Here is a 21,115-nt window from a genome sequence, read left to right as displayed (position 1 = left end):
AAATACTGTATGCTGACACATATATATGGAATTTAAGAAAAAAAAATGTCATGAAGAACATAGGGGCAAGACAGGAATAAAGACACAGACCTACTAGAGAATGGACTTGAGGATATGGGGAGGGGGAAGGGTAAGCTGTGACAAAGTGAAAGAGCGGCATGGACATATATACACTACCAAACATAAGGTAGATAGCTAGTGGGAAGCAGCCGCATAGCACAGGGAGATCAGCTCGGTGCTCTGTGACCGCCTGGAGGGGTGGGATAGGGAGGGTGGGAGGGAGACACAAAAGGCAGGGGATATGGGAACATATGTATATGTATAACTGATTTAATTTGTTATAAAGCAAAAAATAAAAAAATAAAATAAAAATAAATATCTTGTAATAGTAATATATAATAATATATTATTTATATATAAATATATAAAATCTATAAAAATTATATATATACATATATAGGTAAATCACTTTGCTGAAAACCTGAAACACTGTAAATCAACTATACTTCAATTTTTTTTAAGTCAAAACATTTTTTTCTTTTATTGTTTAAGCTGGTAACAATCCAATGGTAGGGTTGCTGGATTTGCAAATAGAAATACAGAATGCCCAGTTAATTTTGAATTTCATATAAACACATAAGTATTTGAAACATACTTATACTAAAAAAATTCATTGTTTATTTTAAAATCAAATTTAATCATGTTTCCTATATTTTAATCTGGAAAGCTTATCAATTAGTTATCTATTACAAGCATTGTGACTGACACAAACTTAAAATACAGGAATGGATGCATAAATTATAGTATATTTATTCTATCAATTATTATGTGGTAGATAAAAAAGAGTGAGGTAGATCTTTATGCATTAATCATTTTTTTTTTTTTTTTTTTTTTTTGCAGTACATGGGCCTCTCACTGTTGTGGCCTCCCCCGTTGCGGAGCACAGGCTCCGGACGCGCAGGCCCAGCGGCCATGGCTCACGGGCCCAGCCGCTCTGCGGCATGTGGGATCTTCCCGGACCGGGGCATGAACCCGTTTCCCCTGCATCGGCAGGCGGACTCTTAACCACTGTGCCACCAGGGAAGCCCTATGCATTAATCTTAACATGGTAACATCCACAATATATATATGAGTAAAACAAGTTGCAGAACAATATTGATAGGAAAACCTTTTATGTTAAAACAAACAAACAAAACCATATATTTCTGTAGTTACAGGTATTGGCATATAAGTACAGGAATGTATTCTAGAAGTAATTTTTTAAAACCCAGAAATTCTGAAAACTTGTTTTTGTCTCAGAGCCTTTGTTTTCATTTATTCTTATACCAGAAATTCATACTAATTCCCACATTTCACTTGGGTGTGCTCCCTCTGCACACTGTGCATTCACACTTCAGAAGAGTATGCTACTCACTTCTACAAGCCTGCTTCCTCACTGCATTCAGCAGGGGCTCAATGCCACCTTCCCAGAGAGATCCCTGACTCCTCATCTCAAACTTTTTGCCCCCTTTCCTTAATTTAGTTTTCTTCGCAGTATCACTTTCTTAAATTATATTATGTGTTTATCTTTTATTATTTATTGTTAATATCCACAAGATGACCTCCACACATATTCATATTTTTAATATATGTACATAAGTAATGATGAAAAAGAGAATAGTGATTAACATTTGGGTCTCTGATGCAAGGTTGCCTGCAGGGCTGCCTGTGGCCTGTGGTCACAATTGTCATCTACTTGGTCTAATTTAAAAAGCAAAACCAGACAGTGACACTCCCACACACTAACTAAAATTAACTAAGTGTTTACTGGACACTTGCTAAACAGATCATCTTCATCATCCTGAAGTTTTCATCCCTGGGGTTCCTTTGACTAAAAATGTTGACCCCTGATGAAATAGAAATATTTCTCAGAGAGACAGATGTTTAAACTTCCCAATTAACATCCAAATTTTAAGAAAGGCCCCTGGAAAAGATGGAAAGAAGAAAACTCTGAGAGTGATGTATGGAGAAAGAAGCCTTCATGAAAGAAGAACAAGGAAACAAGGACCAACTAAGTTACCTCCTGATTAAAAATAAATAAATAAAACAAAATAGAGACCATTTTTCAAATATTTAAGATAGTTATTTATTTGAAAGTTCACTAAGCTAAAATAAAAATCATGGATAAGAAAAACTTGAGAAAGACCAATATCTGTACATAAATTTACACTAAACTTTGTTGGTGCTTTGAATAGTGATCCACAAATAGAGACTCTGTGTACTTATATAGAGTTTCCCATCCTTTAATGAATTTAGGGAATCTGCTTTAAGAAAAAAAAAATAAAGAACACTTTACCAAACCAGTAAATGATTAAAAATTACCATGCAATTTAAGCATAACTAGAAATGTCATTATTAACCCACCTGTGGTGGCCTCGTGTTTCCATATCCAGTAAAGTCTAGATACAGGAAAAAGATGAAGTATATATAATTCCTCTTAAACTTCAAAAGAGAAAGCTCAGACACTTTTTTGCTTGAATTGTTTCTCATTCCCTTGAAACAGATTCATTTATCTTTGATACAAAAGTTTATAGAATGTAGAAACAATAGATAGTCTAGCTAAATGAAACCCAGAAAAAATCACTGGCAAAAGAAAATCCTCAGAAGAACACCTATTGGTCCCATGATTGACTTATAACAGTAATTTCTTCACACTTTCAAATCTTGGGTTCCACCACTGAGAAGAAGAAAAACAAGTAAGAATTTACTATGATAGGGTTATTTTTTAATAGTACTCATGTTTAACACTTGAGCTGTTTGGTAATTCTCTTAAAGACAATTCAGCTAAGAAGATGTTCACAGGGGGCATTTCATTCATAAACCTCCAAAAGTAATTTGCTGACACAAAATCTTAAGGTTTTTTTTGTTTGTTTTTTTGTTTTTGTGGTACACGGGCCTCTCACTGTTGTGGCCTCTCCCGTTGTGGAGCACAGGCTCCAGACGCGCAGGCTCAGCCGCCATGGCTCACAGGCTTAGCTGTTCCGCAGCATGTGGGATCCTCCCGGACCAGGGCATGAACCCGTGTCCCCTGCATCAGCAGGCGAATCTCAAGCACTGCGCCACCAGGGAAGCCCAAATCCTAAGTTTTGATCTTAGAATATTATTAGAATAATCTATCATCTCAATACAAAGTGCTTTCTGATATAAAAAGTAACTCCAGTAAGTTGTTTCAGTAAATGCCTACCTGCCAAAAATTTGTCCTCCAACCACTCCTTAGAATCTCTTTAAGCAAAAATGAAAGAAATTATATAAGAAAAAAATAGTGCCAACAAAGGAGATGACACCCAGGAGAGATAAAGCTTAAGTCCACAAAACAAGCTGTACATGATTTTTCAGAGCAGCTTATTACAAAATAGCCCCATACTGAAAACAGCTCAAATAGCCATTAGCTGAGGAATGGGCAAAAAACTGTGATATATCCACACAACGGAATGCTACTCAGTAATAAAAAAATAAACAGACTATTGATACACCCAGCAACATGAATAAATCTAAACCAAAAAAAAGCAAACAAAAATAACACATGCTAAGCAAAAAGAAGCAAGGTACAAAGAGCACACACTACATACATGATTCTATTTATGTGAAGTTTAAAAACAGACATACTTCATCCATAGTGATAGTTCAGAATAGTGGTTGCCTGTTTCATGTGGGTTGGGGGGGCGGGGGTTAGAGGGGGAGGGACAGGTAGAAGTTAACTGAGAAGGAGCACCAGGGAACTTTCTGGGGTTATGGAAATGTCCTAAATCTTGATTGCTGTGGTGTCTCCATTTGTCAAAATTCATCAAGCTATACACTAAGATTTGTGCATTTTATTATCTGTAAATGTGCCTCAAGCATCAAATATTCATGACATAAAAGAGGCTAGATGAAACAAGTACCATGGGAAAGTTGATAGTTGTTGGACCTGGATTTGAATATACAGGGTGTATTATTTTCTATTTATAGTGAATTTTTAAGTTTACTATTTTTGTATTATTTTAATAACATTAAAATAATAAACTATAGTAAAATAACTAGAAGCCAAACAAAAATGATGAAAATGAAGCAATCTTTTCATTGCTGAAAATAATTAATTCTGATATTTGTGTAATCTATCACTTAGTGAAAGGTTAGTGAATGCCAACACTTTCACAATTTGAGATATATAGTTAATAAAGGGAGCATTTAATTAAATTTGTACTAAGTCATTAAGGATGCACAAAACATGTACTGCTGCTATTAAGAAGCATAATAATAGAGGTGATCTTAAATAAAAATAATCGGACATCAGTTTCCTACCTATAAGTATTAAACTGTCACAGAAATAACAAATGAGGGAGGGAAATGAATCTCAAGAAATCATTTCATTAGGCCTCTTACCTTCAGGCAAGTAAACAATGCAACCATCTAGGACTGTCCCCCAGTGAAATCCCAGCATGAAAGCTCTTCCTTATAATCATCTAAAGTCCAGCCAACATTAATTTAAGCTCTTGCCCCATTGTTCTACCTTCTTTTAGGAAGGATCTCAATAAGTCTAAGATTTCACTTAGGTAAGTAAATTATGGCAAATTCAAATTAATACTGTTCAACACTCTGTTCAATTTCCTCTTGTAGGAGAATATTTAATAACATGGAAAAACAATCATAATATATTGTTAGTGGAAAAGCAAGTTAAAAATCAGCAGACCCCGAAAATTCTGTTTTTCTAATTATAAGATACATATGGTTATGTGATACAATATGTCTGACATATGATTTCTAGATGAAAAGAACATGGAAGACATAATATAAATGTTAACAGTGATTATTCAAGTGAAAAGATGATAGGTGGTTTTTATTTTCTCCTTTTAGCTTGTTTACATTTTCTAAAATTTCTGCAATAAACATGCTACTTTTGAAGTTAAAAATATATATTTAAAGCACAGAATAAGTCACCAAGTACTAAAAGGTCTCGCAGTCTTATAACACAATTAGTCTTAGAAATCAAAGAAGTTCTAAAGGAAACAAAGATAATTTTTATAATTTAGGATGACACAAACTACAGCCAATTAAACACTAATAGATATTGCGTGTAAACCTGATCTAGGAGGGTTTGGAAATGCCAACTTTATTTGTACTTCCTTTTTTTTATTTCTTACATTGGTATTATCTATAGCATAACCATATAATTTGTCATCCATAAGTGAGAGGAGGTGTTATGAATAATTATGCTGGGACAATAGGCGTAAACCAGGACTGTTCCAGGTAACCCAATAGCTGTTGGGGCACAGCACAGCACATTTACTGGTAATGTTCAGTACTTCCTTTTAGAGAAATTTAGGAAGCATGTTTTAAATGTATGACACACACACACACACACACACACACACATCTTGAATAATCTCAGTAGGAGACTGGCTTTTGAGAAAATTTAGAGAAATAATAACATTCTAACTATAAAAATTTGCTTCCATATAAGAGGTGAGCTTTTATCCAAAAAGTAGAAAAGAAATTCCATGCAGTGAGGTTACCAATATCCAAACAAGATAAAACAGGGTTTACATCCCAAACCAAGAAGCCCATAGCCAGAGGCAGAAGAGGGAGATCCTCACAAAAGAGAAAAGGATAAGAATCAAATAGAACTATTATGTGCGTAGATGCTGCCAAACTGGAAAGGAAATCCCAGAGGGGGTTATTTCTTCAAGTAGATGTTAAGTTACAAGACAGAATTCCTGAGCTTTGATAAGATAGTTTTTCTAGTGGCTTCCACTTTTGTCTCATTGAGTTAACAGCCAGGGAAGAAGACTGTGTAGGAGTTGCCATGCTCTCTTCCAGGTTGATAGTCTCTTGAAGAGTTTCCCCACCTCCTGTCTGTCTTACTAAGGGCCACCTCTCAATCAGCTTCACCTGGCCTCAATTTAATTACCCCGGAACTAACTCATATGATATATTCATTAATTCTCATGTTCTTAATTTTGCTCAACGTCATACCCATTTGAATTTTTAATGGGCACAATCTACATTTTAATCTACAAAGGGATTCATACACTAAAGTCAGAAGGTGAATGGAGGTTTTCTGGATGCTCCTCAAATTACTGCTTCCCTTTTCTTCTACCAGAGCACCCAGACAATGAAAATCAGGCTCAGGACACACCCTTGATAGAGAAGAAAGGAAACTCCCACATACTGGAAGCCTTCGAAGTCATGTGACCTGACTGAACAATCACTGGACCACACATCTTGAGATCTGGGTTCTAGTCCTGGCTTTGTCATGAACATGCTGTAAAACCTGTTCCTAATCTATCAATGTCTCAAATGCCTCATTTGTTTTACAGGTGAGTGAGACAGAGAGTTGTCATTATAGTTATATAAAACCAAAAATTCACAGTGACAATTTAGGGGCAAGAATACTAAGATGTTTAGCAGTGATTTACCAACGATAAGGGTACAGTTGATCATCATTATTCACAGATTCTATACTTGTAAATTCACCTACTCACTAGAATTTATCTGTAACTCCCAAATCAGTACTCACAGCATTTTCACAGTCATGTGCTAACATGTGCAGAACAGCAAAATATTTGAGTTATCCAACCCATATATTCCCAGATAAAATTTAAAAAAATCAACCTTCTTGTTTCAGCTCAAATACTGTAAACAAGTGTTCTTTTCTCAGTTTATTTAGTGTGCCATGTTTTTCACAGTTTTGTGCTTCCTGTTGGAGATTTCCCTGTTTAACATGGCCCCCAAGCATAGCGCTGAAGTGCTGTCTTGTATTCCTAATCGCAAGAAGGCTGTGATGTGCCTTCTGGAGAAAATACATGTGTCAGTTAAACCTCATTCTAGCATGAGTTTAGTGCTGTCAGCCATGAGCTCAATGTTAATGGATCAATTATGTATATTAAACAAATGTCTTTAAACAAAAATGCATATAAAACAAGGTTATGTAATAATGGGTTGCTGAAAATATGACCAGGAGGTCACAGGAACCTAACCCTATATTCCTCCCCAGAGTAATGGTTCAGTATTTGCTAATTCAGAGTTCATAGAGAGTCTTCTAGAACATAGGTACCATGAATGAAAATCAACTGTGCTTTATAGGGAGAAAATTAGAGAAAGAATGTAGAGATCACAGTGGAGAAGAAAGTAGGAAAAATCTTTTCATTTTCTTGTTTAAACACAGTTGCCTTCTAAACATTTATCCTTCTTACTGTTATTACTAACTCAGTTATTTTTCAAGGATGTGGTCTCCCTTGAAACCAAAAGAGCCAGGTTCCAGGTGACTTTTCATATCACCATTTGGGCAAAGAGAATGTAAGAGATGACATGTCTCCACCTGCCGTTGAAGGGCAGAAGACTAGGAATCATATTCAGGTAATGGGGGGGCAGAGTGTGTATGAATAACAGAGCTGGTAAAAAGTCATGACTTTAAATAAGGGAGGATACTCCAGAGGCCAGTTGGGAAACATGTGACTCAATTGACAATGTTGCAGTTAGAAATACTTGGTCAGCAATATCACATTTAATCAGCTTTCCCAAATCTTGACCAGATATTTATGGACTGGACTTGGAGGCAACCAACCCCTCCTCACACATCATCTTTCAAAACCTCAGACACTAAAAGACACAATCTCCATTGAAATCAGATTGTTTGACATACCAGCCTCTTCTATAACTCACTTCTTTTAAACTGTATTGATCATGTAAGGTTTGAGATAATACAAAATTAAGCATGAAAACTATACCAGACACATAAGCCATCGGCCTACTCTTCAGTCAAGCAAAGAAGGACTTAAATAAAAAATTTAAAAATAAGTGATGTGACCCATAATAACGTTGCACTTAAATTGCTAAATACTATCTTCCAACTTCACTACCTGAATCACACATATTATTTGACAGATTCGTAAAGAGTTATTTTCTAGACCTTAACATTTGCATTACATTATAGGTACAAAATTTTTTAATGTTTTTTCCCAAGTCTTACCTTTAAAGAGATAACTTCAAAAGTTGAATTGCCTTGTTACACATTTCCTTTTGTTGCTGCTCTTTAGTCAACTGATATGTGTCCAGGAAAGTGTTATTGTTTTTTTTTTTTTAAGTTATGCTTTCTTAAAGCTGTCATATTATCATTGTTTACTAAGAAGGAAATCTCAATCTGAATTTCTAAAATCTATGGTTCCATCTACTGGCAACCTGAGTACTGTTTTATATTGCACTACAACATTTCAATCAAACTGCATGGTTCTTACATGTGCTACACTTTGAGAGAAGACTTTCATTGCCCATCTGTAAGCCCAAACCAAAGCAAATACTATGAATACAAACATTAATGTATACTTGATATGATGGATATAAAACACTTTGTATCTTAGTCAGTCACACACACCATTGAAAATAAAAGCCTTACCTGCTTAATGGCTTCCCCCAATTGCCGTAGCTCTCCATATATCTTCACCAACTCTGCTAGCTATTGAATAATTCTGCACTATGCATGAATCTTAGCTTCTAGTATATGTTCTATCCACTCTTTTTGCTAATTGCCTAGCATTAACTAGGCACTAGAATATCTTGCTGCTCTCCAAGCAAAGCAAGCTTGTTTGGACCCAGGTTATTTGCATGTGCTATCTTCTGCCTTGGAACACCCTTCCCTGAGATCTTTGCATATCTCACTCACTTGATTCAGGCCTCTGTTCAAATATTACCTTTTCAGAAGTGTTGTCTATGATGGCCCTCTAAAATAAACCCCCAATTCCTTAGCCCTTTACACACTTTATCTCCACCACTCTTAATATTACTTATATATTGTGGTTTTGACCAATAACATTCTCTGTAAATATTCCATCAATAGAATTTCTATGCAATTAGCACAAGGATTTGACACCAAAACCTCATCTTACTCCAGATATTTAAAATATGTTTTAAAAAATAAAAATAAAAACATATCTGAGCCTAAAAACAGGAGAGTGAAAAATTCAGGTGCCATAAATGAGAAGAAAATTCATATCCAAAGCCACGGGGCTGAGCAAAAGTGAAACCATGTGGCCTTTGAAAACGTGCAGGTGGAAAAGATGCATTAGGGTTTAGTTATAAAGCCAGGATCCAGGAAAGATACACCATCCTTAAACAGAGCCCAATAAAACTCGGACACTACCTATGGTTATGGTCCAGGCTGTGGGAGGTGGGGGAGTTGCCAAAGAGAGTTTTGAAGCCCTTAGCCATATTGCACATATATGCAAAGCTAAATGGTACATAAAGGGCTTCCCTGGCGGTGCAGTGTTTGAGAGTCCGCCTGCCGTTGCAGGGGACACGGGTTCGTGCCCAGGTCCGGGAAGATCCCACATGCCATGGAGCGGCTGGGCCTGTGAGCCATGGCTGCTGGGCCTGTGCGTCCAGAGCCTGTGCTCCACAACGGGGGAGGCCACAGCAGTGAGAGGCCCACGTACCGAAAAAAAATAAATAAATAAATAAAATAAATAAAATCTAAGTATAAACACTAGTATACAAACTAACTTGAAGTCAGTAAATGCAACAGAACTACAGCAGAAACAATAGTGAAACCACCTTAGGGATGCCTGTGAAAATTAGGTCAATCAGAGAGGTCTTGAGTAAAATATTCTTCACCAAAAATGAGCTCATTCATAAAAAGAATAAAGCACACAAAGGAAACACACCATCACTAGAGATAATCAGCAAATGGAACAAATGGAGAATCCACCAGGGAAGAACTAGAGCACATAAAACTAAATCTTAAAGGGTCTTTAAAATAAATATGTTTTTAAATGTTTAAAGACATATAGGAAATAATAGAACTTATAAAGTAAGAACAGGACTTTTTGCCCACTCCACAATAGACATTCTAGTTGCTATAAGTTTCACCTGTCATTCTGTCCTTATCCTATATTTTGTAGCCCACAGATAATTAACATGAATGTAATTATTTCTCCATTCTTATGGGAGCATGTTGGGTTATCAACAGGTGAATGGTGAAATTCCATGGAACAGAGGTTTATAATAGCTGTGAGACTGATCTCATCAGATTTTAAGGTTTATGGGTCTACATCTATACTGTCTAGCTCAGTAGAAACCACTACGTGAGAAGAAAAAGAATGTACAACTTCTAAAATATTATTATTCAACCCAATCCAAAAATGGGCAGAAGACCTAAATAGACATTTCTCCACAGAAGATGTACAGACTGCCAACAAACACATGAAAGGATGCTCAACATCTTTACTCATTAGAGAAATGCAAATCAAAACTACAATGAGATATCATCTCACACCAGTCAGAATGGCCATCATCAAAAAATCTAGAAACAATAAATGCTGGAGAAGGTGTGGAAAAAAGGGAACACTCTTGCACTGCTGGTGGGAATGTGAATTGGTACAGCCACTAAGGAGAATGGTATGGAGGTTCCTTAAAAAACGACAAATAGAACTACCATATGACCCAGCAATCCCACTACTGGGCATATACCCTGAGAAAACCATAATTCAAAAAGAGACATGTACCAAAATGTTCATAGCAGCCCTATTTACAATAGCCCAGAGATGGAAACAACCTAAGTGTCCATCATTGGATGAATGGATAAAGAAGATGTGGCACATATATACAATGGAATATTACTCAACCATAAAAGGAAATGAAATTGAGCTATTTGTAATGAGGTGGATGGACCTAGAGTCTGTCATACAGAGTGAAGTAAGTCAGAAAGAGAAAGACAAATACTGTATGCTGACACATATATATGGAATTTAAGAAAAAAAAATGTCATGAAGAACATAGGGGCAAGACAGGAATAAAGACACAGACCTACTAGAGAATGGACTTGAGGATATGGGGAGGGGGAAGGGTAAGCTGTGACAAAGTGAAAGAGCGGCATGGACATATATACACTACCAAATGTAAGGTAGATAGCTAGTGGGAAGCAGCAGCATAGCACAGGGAGATCAGCTCGGTGCTGCCTGGAGGGGTAGGATAGGGAGGGTGGGAGGGAGACGCAAAAGGGAGGGGATATGGGAACATATGTATATGTATAACTGATTAAATTTGTTATAAAGCAGAAAAAAATAAAATTAAACTTAAAAAATAAATAAAAATAAAAAAAAAATTTAATTAAAAAAATTTAAAAATAATAAAATATTATTATTAAAAAAATAAAACCTAGAATAAAACATTTAAAAGTTAATAATAATGCCAAGAGACTTCTAAGTTGTGAGACCTAGTTTCATAGTTAATCACAACAGAGACTGGCATTACAGCAAAAAAACTACAAACAGCTTTTAAATCCAAGGGTGCAGTCCAGTATCCTTCTGGTCTAGGCTGACTCTAATTCTAGATTTGGCTATTCACTATATTAAGCAGTTCTCATCAGAAAACTAACAAAGCCAAACCAGGACCACAGTTTCCAAACTCAATTCAAGAATTACATACACTAGATGAGAATACCCACTATGTCATTTGTTTTAGGATATCACTTTAAAAGGCCCAAAAGAAATTCTAAAGTTTAAAACTAAAATACTAGAAAATGAAAGGGTTATACAGTAAACTAGACATAGCTGAACAAAGACTTAGTGAATCAGAATATAGACGTGAAAAAAATCATCCAAAACATGGCACAAAGTGGTGGGACATATTTAAAAAATGTGAAGAAAATTTATATCCTTAGATGCATATTTGTAGAGACAAGAAAGACTGGGAATTAATGAGCTAAAAATTCTGTTAAAGAAGCTGGACAGAGAAAAATAGAGTAAATATAAAGAAAAAGGAAGGAAATAATAAAGATAAAAAGCAGAAAATATTGAAGTAGAACACAAAGGAAGCTTAGAGATAATTGACAAAAACAATTGAGCTTTTGACTATAAGCTTCAGACCTTTTATGCCTTTGCTCACTTGTAGTTTTACTTTACCTGTAAGTATATCACCATAATCTTGTTTTAAATCTCTTTTCTCTTATATTTTTAGGAGCTTTTATTTTATGCTTTTGGATGTCATATTTTTTAAAAATAAAGTCATGTATATGGTCACATATCTCTGGGTCCTAGTGCAGTGTTTTCATTGATGAAATTGGGTAATTTGGAATCTCAGATCCTTTCCTATTATTTAATTCTATTATTGTGCACATTTCTCAATGTTAGAGAGAAAGAGCTAAAACCATTTTAACTTCACACATCATCACTCTTTTTAACCAAGCACAAAGTTATGTTTGGGAAATTAGGACATTACCTCCTCTTATTTTTTGTAGGACTACAAATATATAACATGAACATAATTCATTGATGTAGACTTCAGCTTTCTGAAACATGAAGTGAAAAACTATGGAAATCTTATAGCCAAATGGCCAATCTATTAATTAAGAAGAGCCTGGATTCATCAGTGTTATCAACAGGTGGGAAGTTTTATTTTTCAAAATCCCTGTGCATATTGATTGCTAAAAATGGGCATCAATTCTCTACCCCTTCCTGATGCATGCCCTTTTCAATATGTCCTTGCACCAACTCCCATCAAGAGGCAGAGTTTATTTACCCAACTCTTGAATCTGAACTTGCTTTGTGATGTGATTTTCTGTAGCCAATAGAATATGCCAAAAATGACATTGTGTGGGTTCTAAGTGTAGGTCTCAAGAGAACCTGCACACTTCTGTTATCTCTTGTACCCCTGCTTCAACTATAAAAATAAGCCCAGACTAACCTCCTGGAGGATAAGAGGCCACATGGAGCAAAATTGAACTGCCAACTGACTACAGATGCATGGGCACACCCAGACAAAACCACCCAGCTGTCCCATAGACTCAAGAGGAAAATAAATATGCATTATTATACAGTACTAAAGTTTGGTTATTTTTTGTTTTGTAGCATTATAGTGACAATAAATAACTGGAAAATTTTCAAAAACATTTGTTGCACTGAGTGGATATCCACTTTTCATGAAACTTACTTGTATATTTTTTTGTTTCTGTTTTCTTTGCTTTGTTGAAAGTTTTATGCATTTGTATTTAGTTTGTTTGCCTGTGTGGCAGGGGAAATGATTTTTCTTCATGCTCCCTTAACAGTATTATGTGAAGACCTAAACTAAAGGACTGTGCTTGCAGGACAGTCACCTCTGTCATCTAAGCTCTCAGACATCACATGGCTACAAAAGCATACAGAGCTGCCCTCCTTGTTATGTGGACTGACAGAATCAAACATAAACTTAGGGACCCTGCTACCCCACACACACAAACATTCCTTGCAACAGTAAAAACAGCCTCTTTCGAAAATACTTATATCTCTCAAAAGAACACATATACCACCATCCAAGCTCTGATAGAAGAGCTCAATCTCAAAAAAAAATAAAGTGGGAATGGAATCAAGCTGGCTGATCTCATGTGTGATTTACAAAAATCAGCGAGCATCATGTGACTCATAACAGGTACTGACCACAATTTTAGATGTCATTTACCCTCTGTGAGACAAAATAGTGTTTTCCAAGTTGGAAAAAAGAGGAAAAAAAATGGTACTGAGTAGAATTCTCAGAAAAGAAGTTCAAGAGTAAAGATTGGACTTCATTCTTGTTTCACAAGCATGTAGAAGGCTTATCATTTGGATAATCAAACATATTTCTCATTATATTTCTGTAAATAGGGCCTCCCTGGTGGCGCAGTGGTTAAGAGTCCGCCTGCCGATGCAGGGGATACGGGTTCGTGCCCCGGTGTGGGAGGATCCCATATGCCGCGGAGCGGCTGGGCCCGTGAGCCATGGCCGCTGGGCCTGCGCATCGGAGCCTGTGCTCCGCAACGGGAGAGGCCACAACAGTGAGAGGCCCGCATACCGCAAAAAGAAAAAAAAAAAAAAAAAAAAAAAGAAAAAAGAATAAAAAGAATTGGGGACAGTCTCAGAGACATCTGGGACAATATTAAACCCACCAACATTTGAATTATAGGGGTCCCAGAAGAAGAAGAGAAAAAGAAAGGGACTGAGAAAATATTTGAAGAGATTATAGTTGAAAATTTCCCTAACATGGGAAACGAAGTAGTCAGTCAAGTCCAGGAAATGTAGAGCGTCCCATACAGGATAAATCCAAGGAGAAACATGCCAAAACACATATTAATCAAACTATCAAAAAAGAAATACAAAGAAAAAATATTAAAAGCTGTAAGGGAAAGAAACAAATAATATACAAGAGAATCCCCATAACGTTAACAGCTGATCTTTCTGCAGAAATTCTGCAAGCCAGAAGGGAGTGGCAGGACATACTTAAGGTGATGAAAGGGAAAAACCTACAACCAGGATTACTCTACCCAGCAAGGATCTCATTCAGATTTTATGGAGAAATTAAAATTTTACAGACAAGCAAAAGCTAAGAGGATTCAGCACCATCAAACCAGGTTTACAACAAATGCTAAAGGAACTTCTCTAGGCAGAAGACACAACAGAGGAAAAGACCTACAAAAACAGACCCAAAACAATTAAGAAAATGGTAATAGGAACACACATATTGATAATTACTTTAAAAGTGAATGGAATAAATGCTCCAAGCAAAAGACATAGACTGGTTGAATGGCTACAAAACCAAATCCCATATATATGCTGTCTACAAGAGACCCACTTCAGACCTAGGGACACCTACACACTGAAAGTGAGGGGATGGAAAAAGATATTCCATGAAAATGTAAATCAAAAGAAAGCTAGAGTAGCAATTCTCATATCAGACAAAATAGACCTTGAAATAATACTATTACAAGAGACAAAGAAGGACACTACATAATTATCAAGGGGTCAATCCAAGATACAACAATTGTATATATTTATGCACCCAACATACATAAGGCAAATGCTAACAGACATAAAAGGGGAAATCAACAGTAACACAATCATAGTAGGGGACTTTAACATCCCACTTTCACCAATGGACAGGTCAGCCAAAATGAAAACAAATAAGGAAACACAGCTTTAAATGACACATTAAACAAGATGGACTTAATTGATAATTATAGGACATTCCATCCAAAAACAACAGAGTACACTTTCTTCTCAAGTGCTCATGGAACATTCTCCAGGATAGGTCATAGCTTGGGTCACAAATCAACCCTTCGTAAATTTAAGAAAGTTGAAATCATATCAGGTATCTTTTCCAACCACAACACTATGAAGCTAGATATCAATTACAGGGGAAAAAACTGTAAAACATACAAACACATGGAGACTAAGCAATACACTACTAAATAACCAGGAGATCACTGAAGAAATCAAAGCAGAAATCTAAAAATACCTAGAAACAAATGACAATGAAAACACTACAACCCGAAACCTATGGGCTGCAGCAAAAGCAGTTGTAAGAGGGAATATTATAGCAATACAATCCTACATCAAGAAACAAGAAACATCCCAAATAAACAACTTAACCTTACATGTAAAGCAATCAGAAAAAGAATAACAGAAAAAAACTAAAGTTAGAAGAAGGAAAGAAATAATAAAAATCAGGTCAGAAATAAATGAAAGAGAAATGAAGGAAATGATAGCAAAGATCATTAAAACTAAATGCTGTTTCTTTGAAAAGATCAACAAAATTGATTAACCATTAGTCAGACTCATCAAGAAAAAAAGGGAGAAGACTCAAATCAACAGAATTAGAAATGAAAAAGGAGAAGTAACAACTGACACTGAAGAAATACAAAGGATCATGAGACATTACTGCAAGCAACTCTAGGCCAATAAAATGGGCAACCTGGAAGAAATGGACAAATTCTTAGAAATGAACAATGTTCTGAGACTAAACCAGGAAGAAATAGAAAATATGAACAGACCAATCGCAAGCACTGAAATTGAAACTGTGATTAAAAATCTTCCAACAAACAAAAGCCCAGGACCAGATGGCTTCTCAGGCAAATTCTATCAAACATTTAGAGAAGAGTTAACACTGATCCTTCTCTCAATATCTTCCAAAATATAGCAGAGGGAGGAACACTCCCAAACTCATTCTACCAGGCCACCATCACTCTGATACCAAAACCAGACAAAGATGTCACAAAGAAAGAAAACTACAGGCCAATATCACTGATGTACATAGATGAAAAAATCCTCAACAAAATACTAGCAAACAGAATACAATAGCACATTAAAAGGATCATACACTATGATCAAGTGGGGTTTATTGAAGGAATGCAAGGATTCTTCAGTATATGCAAATCAATCAACGTGATACGCCATATTAAAAATTTGAAGGAGAAAAACCATATGATCATCTCAATACATGTATAGATAGCTTTCAACAAAATTCAACACCCATTTATGAAAAAAACACTCCAGAAAGTAGGAAAAGAGGGAACTTTCCTCAACAGAAAAAAGGCCATATATGACAAACCCACAGCCAAATCATCCTCAATGGTGAAAAACTGAAACCATTTCCACTAAGATCAGGAACAAGACAGGGTTGCCCACTATCACCACTATTATTCAACATAGTTTTAGAAGTTTTATCCTCAGCATTCAGAGAAGAAAAGGAAATAAAAGAAATCCAAATCAGAAAAGAAGAAGTAAAATTGTTACTGTTTGCAGGTGACATGATACTATACACAGAGAATCCTAAAGATGCTACCAGAAAACTACTAGAGCTAATCAATGAATTTGGTAAAGTAGTAGGATACAAAATTAATGCACAGAAATCTTTTGCATTCCTATACACTAAGGATGAAAAATATGAAAGTGAAATTAAGAAAGCACTCCCATTTACCACTGCAACCAAAAGAATAAAATATCTAGGAATAAACCTACCTAAGGAGACAAAAGACCTGTATGCAGAAAATTATAAGACACTGATGAAACAAATTAAATATGATACAAATAGATGGAGAGATATACCATGTTCTTGGATTGGAAGAATCAACATTGTGAAAATGATTCTACTACCCAAAGCAATCTACAGATTCAATGCAATCCCTGTCAAACTAGCCATGGCATTTTTCACAAAAACTAGAACAAAATATTTCACAATTTTTATGGAAATGCAGAAGACCCCAAATAGCCAAAGCAATCTTGAGAACGAAAAAGGGAGCTGGAGGAATCAGGCTCTCTGATTGCAGACTATACTACAAAGCTACAGTAATCAAGAGAGTATGGAACTGGCACAAAAACAGAAATATAGATCAATGGAACAGGATAGAAAGCTCAGAGATAAATCCATGCCCATATGGTGACCTTATCTTTGATAAAGGAGGCAAGAATATACAGTGGAGAAAAGACAGCCTCCTCAATAAGTGGTGCTGTGAAAACTGGACAGTTACATGTAAAAGAATAAAATTAGAACACTCCCTAACACCATACACAAAAATAAACTCAAAATGGTTTAAAGACATAAATATAAGAACAGACACCATCAAACTCTTAGAGGAAAACATAGACAGAACACTCTATGACATAAATCAGAGCAAGATCCTTTTTGACCCAACTCCCAGAGAAACGGAAATAAAAACAAAAATAAATAAATGGGACCTAATGAAACTTAAAAGCTTTTGCACAGCAAAGGAAATCATAAACAAGACAAAAATACAACCCTCAGAATGGGAGAAAATATTTGCAAATGAAGCAACTGACAAAGGATTAATCTCCAAAACTTACAAGCAACACAAGCAGCTCAATATCAAAACAACAAAAAACCCAATCCAAAAATGGGCAGAAGACTGAAATAGACATTTCTCCAAAGAAGATATACAGATTGCCAACAAAACATGAAAGAATGCTCAACATCATTAATCATTAGAGAAATGCAAATCAAAACTACAATGAGATATCATCTCATACCAGTCAGAATGGCCATCATCAAAAAATCTAGGAACAATAAATGCTGGAGAGGTTGTGGAGGAAAGGGAACCCTCTTGCACTGTTGGTGAGAATGTAAATTGATACAGCCACTATGGAGAACAGTATGGAGGTTCCTTAAAAAATGAAAAATAAAACTACCATATGACCCAGCAATCCCAATACTGGGCATATACCCTGAGAAAACCATAATTCAAAAAGAGGCATGTACCAAAATGTTCATTGCAACCCTATTAACAATAGTCAGAACATGAAAGCAACCTAAGTTTCCATCAACAGATGAATGGATAAAGAAGATGTGGCATATATATACAATGGAATATTACCCAGCCATAAAAAGGAACGAAACTGAGTTATTTGTAATAAGGTGGAGGCACCTAGAGACTGTCATACAGAGTGAAGTATGTCAGAAAGAGAAAAACAAATACCCTATGATAACACATATATATGGAATCTAAAAAAAAAAAAAAAGAAAGAGAGAAAGAAAATGGTCACAAGAACCTTGGGGCGAGATGGGAATAAAGATGCAGACCTACTAGAGAAGAGACTTGATGATACGGGGAGGGAGAAGAGTAAGCTGGGACAAAGTGAGAGAGTGGCATGGACATATATACACTACCAAATGTAAAATAGATAGCTAGTGGGAAGCAGCTGCATAGCACAGGGAGATCAGTTACGTGCTTTTTGACGACCAAGAGGGGTGGGATAGGGAGGGTGGGAGGGAGGAAGATGCAAGAGGGAAGAGATATGGGGACATGTGTATATGGATAACGGCTTCACTTCATTATAATGCAGAAACTGACACACCATTGTAAAGCAATTATACTCTAATAAAGAAGTTAAAAAGAGAAAAAAAATATCTTTCATCAAACAAAAGCCCAAGATCAAATGGCTTCACAGGTGACTTCTATCAAACATTTAGAGAAGAGCTACACCTATCGTTCTCAAACTATCTTCCAAAATATAGCAGAGGGAGGAACACTTCCAAACTCATTCTACAAGGCCCATATCACCCTGAATCCAAACCCAGACAAAGATGTCACAAGAAAAGAAAACTACAGGCCAATGTTACTGGTGAACATAGATGCAAAAATCCTCAGCAAAATACTAGCAAACAAAATCCTACATAACATTAAAAGGATCATGCAACATGATCAAGTGAGGTTTATCCCAACAATGCAAGTATTCTTCAATATACACAAATCAATCAATGTAATACACCATATTAACAAATTGAAGGATAAAAACCATATGATCATCTCAATAGATGCAGAAAAAGCTTTGGACAAAATTCAAAGCCCATTTATGATAAAAACCCACCAAAAAGTAGGCACAGAGGGAAACTACCTCAACATAATAAAGGCCATATATGATAAACCACAGCCAACTTCATTCTCAGTGGTGTAAGACTGAAACCATTTCTAGTAAGGTCAGAAATAAAGAAAGTTTGCCCACTCTCACCACTATTATTCAACATAGTTTTGGAAGTATTAGCCAGACAATCAGAGAAGAAAAAGAAATAAAAGGAATCCAAATCAGAAAAAAAAAAGTAAAACTGTCACTGTTTGCAGATGACATGATACTATACATAGAGAATCCTAAAGATGCCACCAGAAAACTACTAAATTTAATCAATGAATTTGCTAAAGTAGCAGGATAGAAAATTAATGCACAGAAATCTCTTGCATTCCTTTACACTAATGATGAAAAATCTGAAAGAGAAATTAAGGAAACACTCCTATTTACCATTGCAACCAAAGAATGAAATACCTAGGAATAAACCTACCTAAGGTGACAAGAGACCTGTATGCAGAAAGCTATAAGAAACTGAGTAAAGAAATTAAAGCTGACACAAACAGACGGAAAGATATACCATGTCCTTGGAGTGGAAGAATCAACATTGAGAAAATGACTATACTACTTAAAGTAATCTACAGATTCAATGCAATCCCTGTCAAACTACCCATGGCATTTTTCACAGAACTAGAACAAAAAATTTCACAATTTGTATGGAAACACAAAAGACCCCAAATAGCCAAAGCAATCTTGAGAACAAAAAATGGACCTGGAGGAATCAGGCTCCCTGACTTCAGCTATACTACAAAGCTACAGTAATCAAGACAGTATGGTACTGGCACAAAAACAGAAATATAGATCAACGGAACAGGATAGAAAGCCCAGAGACAAACCCACACACATATGGTCACCTTATATTTGATAAAGGAAGAAAGCATATACAATGGAGAAAAGACAGCCTCTTCAATAAGTGGTGATGGAGAAAATGGACAGCTACATGTAAAAGAATGAAATTACAACACTCCCTAACACCATATACAAAAATAAACTCCAAATGGATTAAAGACCTAAATGTAAGGCCAGGCACTATAAAACTCTTAGAGGAAAACATAGGTAGAACACTCTATGACATAAATGACAGCAAGATCTTTTTTGACCCACCTCCTAGAGAAATGGAAATAAAAACCAAAATAAACAAACAGGACCTAATGAAACTTAGAAGCTTTTTCACAGCAAAGGAATCCATAAACAAGACAAAAAGACAACCCTCAGAAAGGGAGAAAATATTTGCAAATGAAGCAACTGACAAAGGATTAATCTCCAAAATTTACAAGCAATATCAAAAAAACAAACAACCCAATCCAAAAATTGGCTGAAGACCTAAATAGACACTTCTCCAAAGAAGATATACAGATTGCCAACAAACACATGAAACGATGCTCAACATCACTGATCATTAGAGAAATGCAAATCAAAACTACAGTGAAATATGACCTCACATTTGTCAGAATGGCCATCATCAAAATTTCAATAAACAAAAATGTTGGAGAGGGTGGGGAGTAAAGGCAACCCTCTTGGGCTATTGGTGGGAATGTAAATTGATACAGCCACTATGTAGAACAGTATGGAGGTTCCTTAAAAAATTAAAAATAGAACTACCATATGACTCAGCAATGCGACTACTGGGCATATACCATGAGAAAACCATAATTCAAAAAGAGAGGTGTACCACATTGTTCATTGCAGCACTATTTACAATAACCAGGTGTCCATTGACACATGAATGGATAAAGAAGATGTGGCACATATATACAATGGAATATTACTCAGCCATAAAAGGAAACTAAACTGAGTTATTTGGAGTGAGATGGATGGACTTAGAGACTGTCATACAGAGTGAAGTAAGTCAGAAAGAGAAAAACATATACCGTATGCTAACACATGTATATGGAATCTAAAAAAAAAAAAAAGGTTCTGAAGAACCTAGGAGCAGGACAGGAATAAAGAAACAGACATAGAGA

The sequence above is a fragment of the Mesoplodon densirostris genome, chromosome 16, assembly GCF_025265405.1.
Source record: "Mesoplodon densirostris isolate mMesDen1 chromosome 16, mMesDen1 primary haplotype, whole genome shotgun sequence".
NCBI classification, from domain to species: Eukaryota; Metazoa; Chordata; class Mammalia; order Artiodactyla; family Ziphiidae; genus Mesoplodon; species Mesoplodon densirostris.
This window is presented reverse-complemented; position numbering follows the sequence as displayed.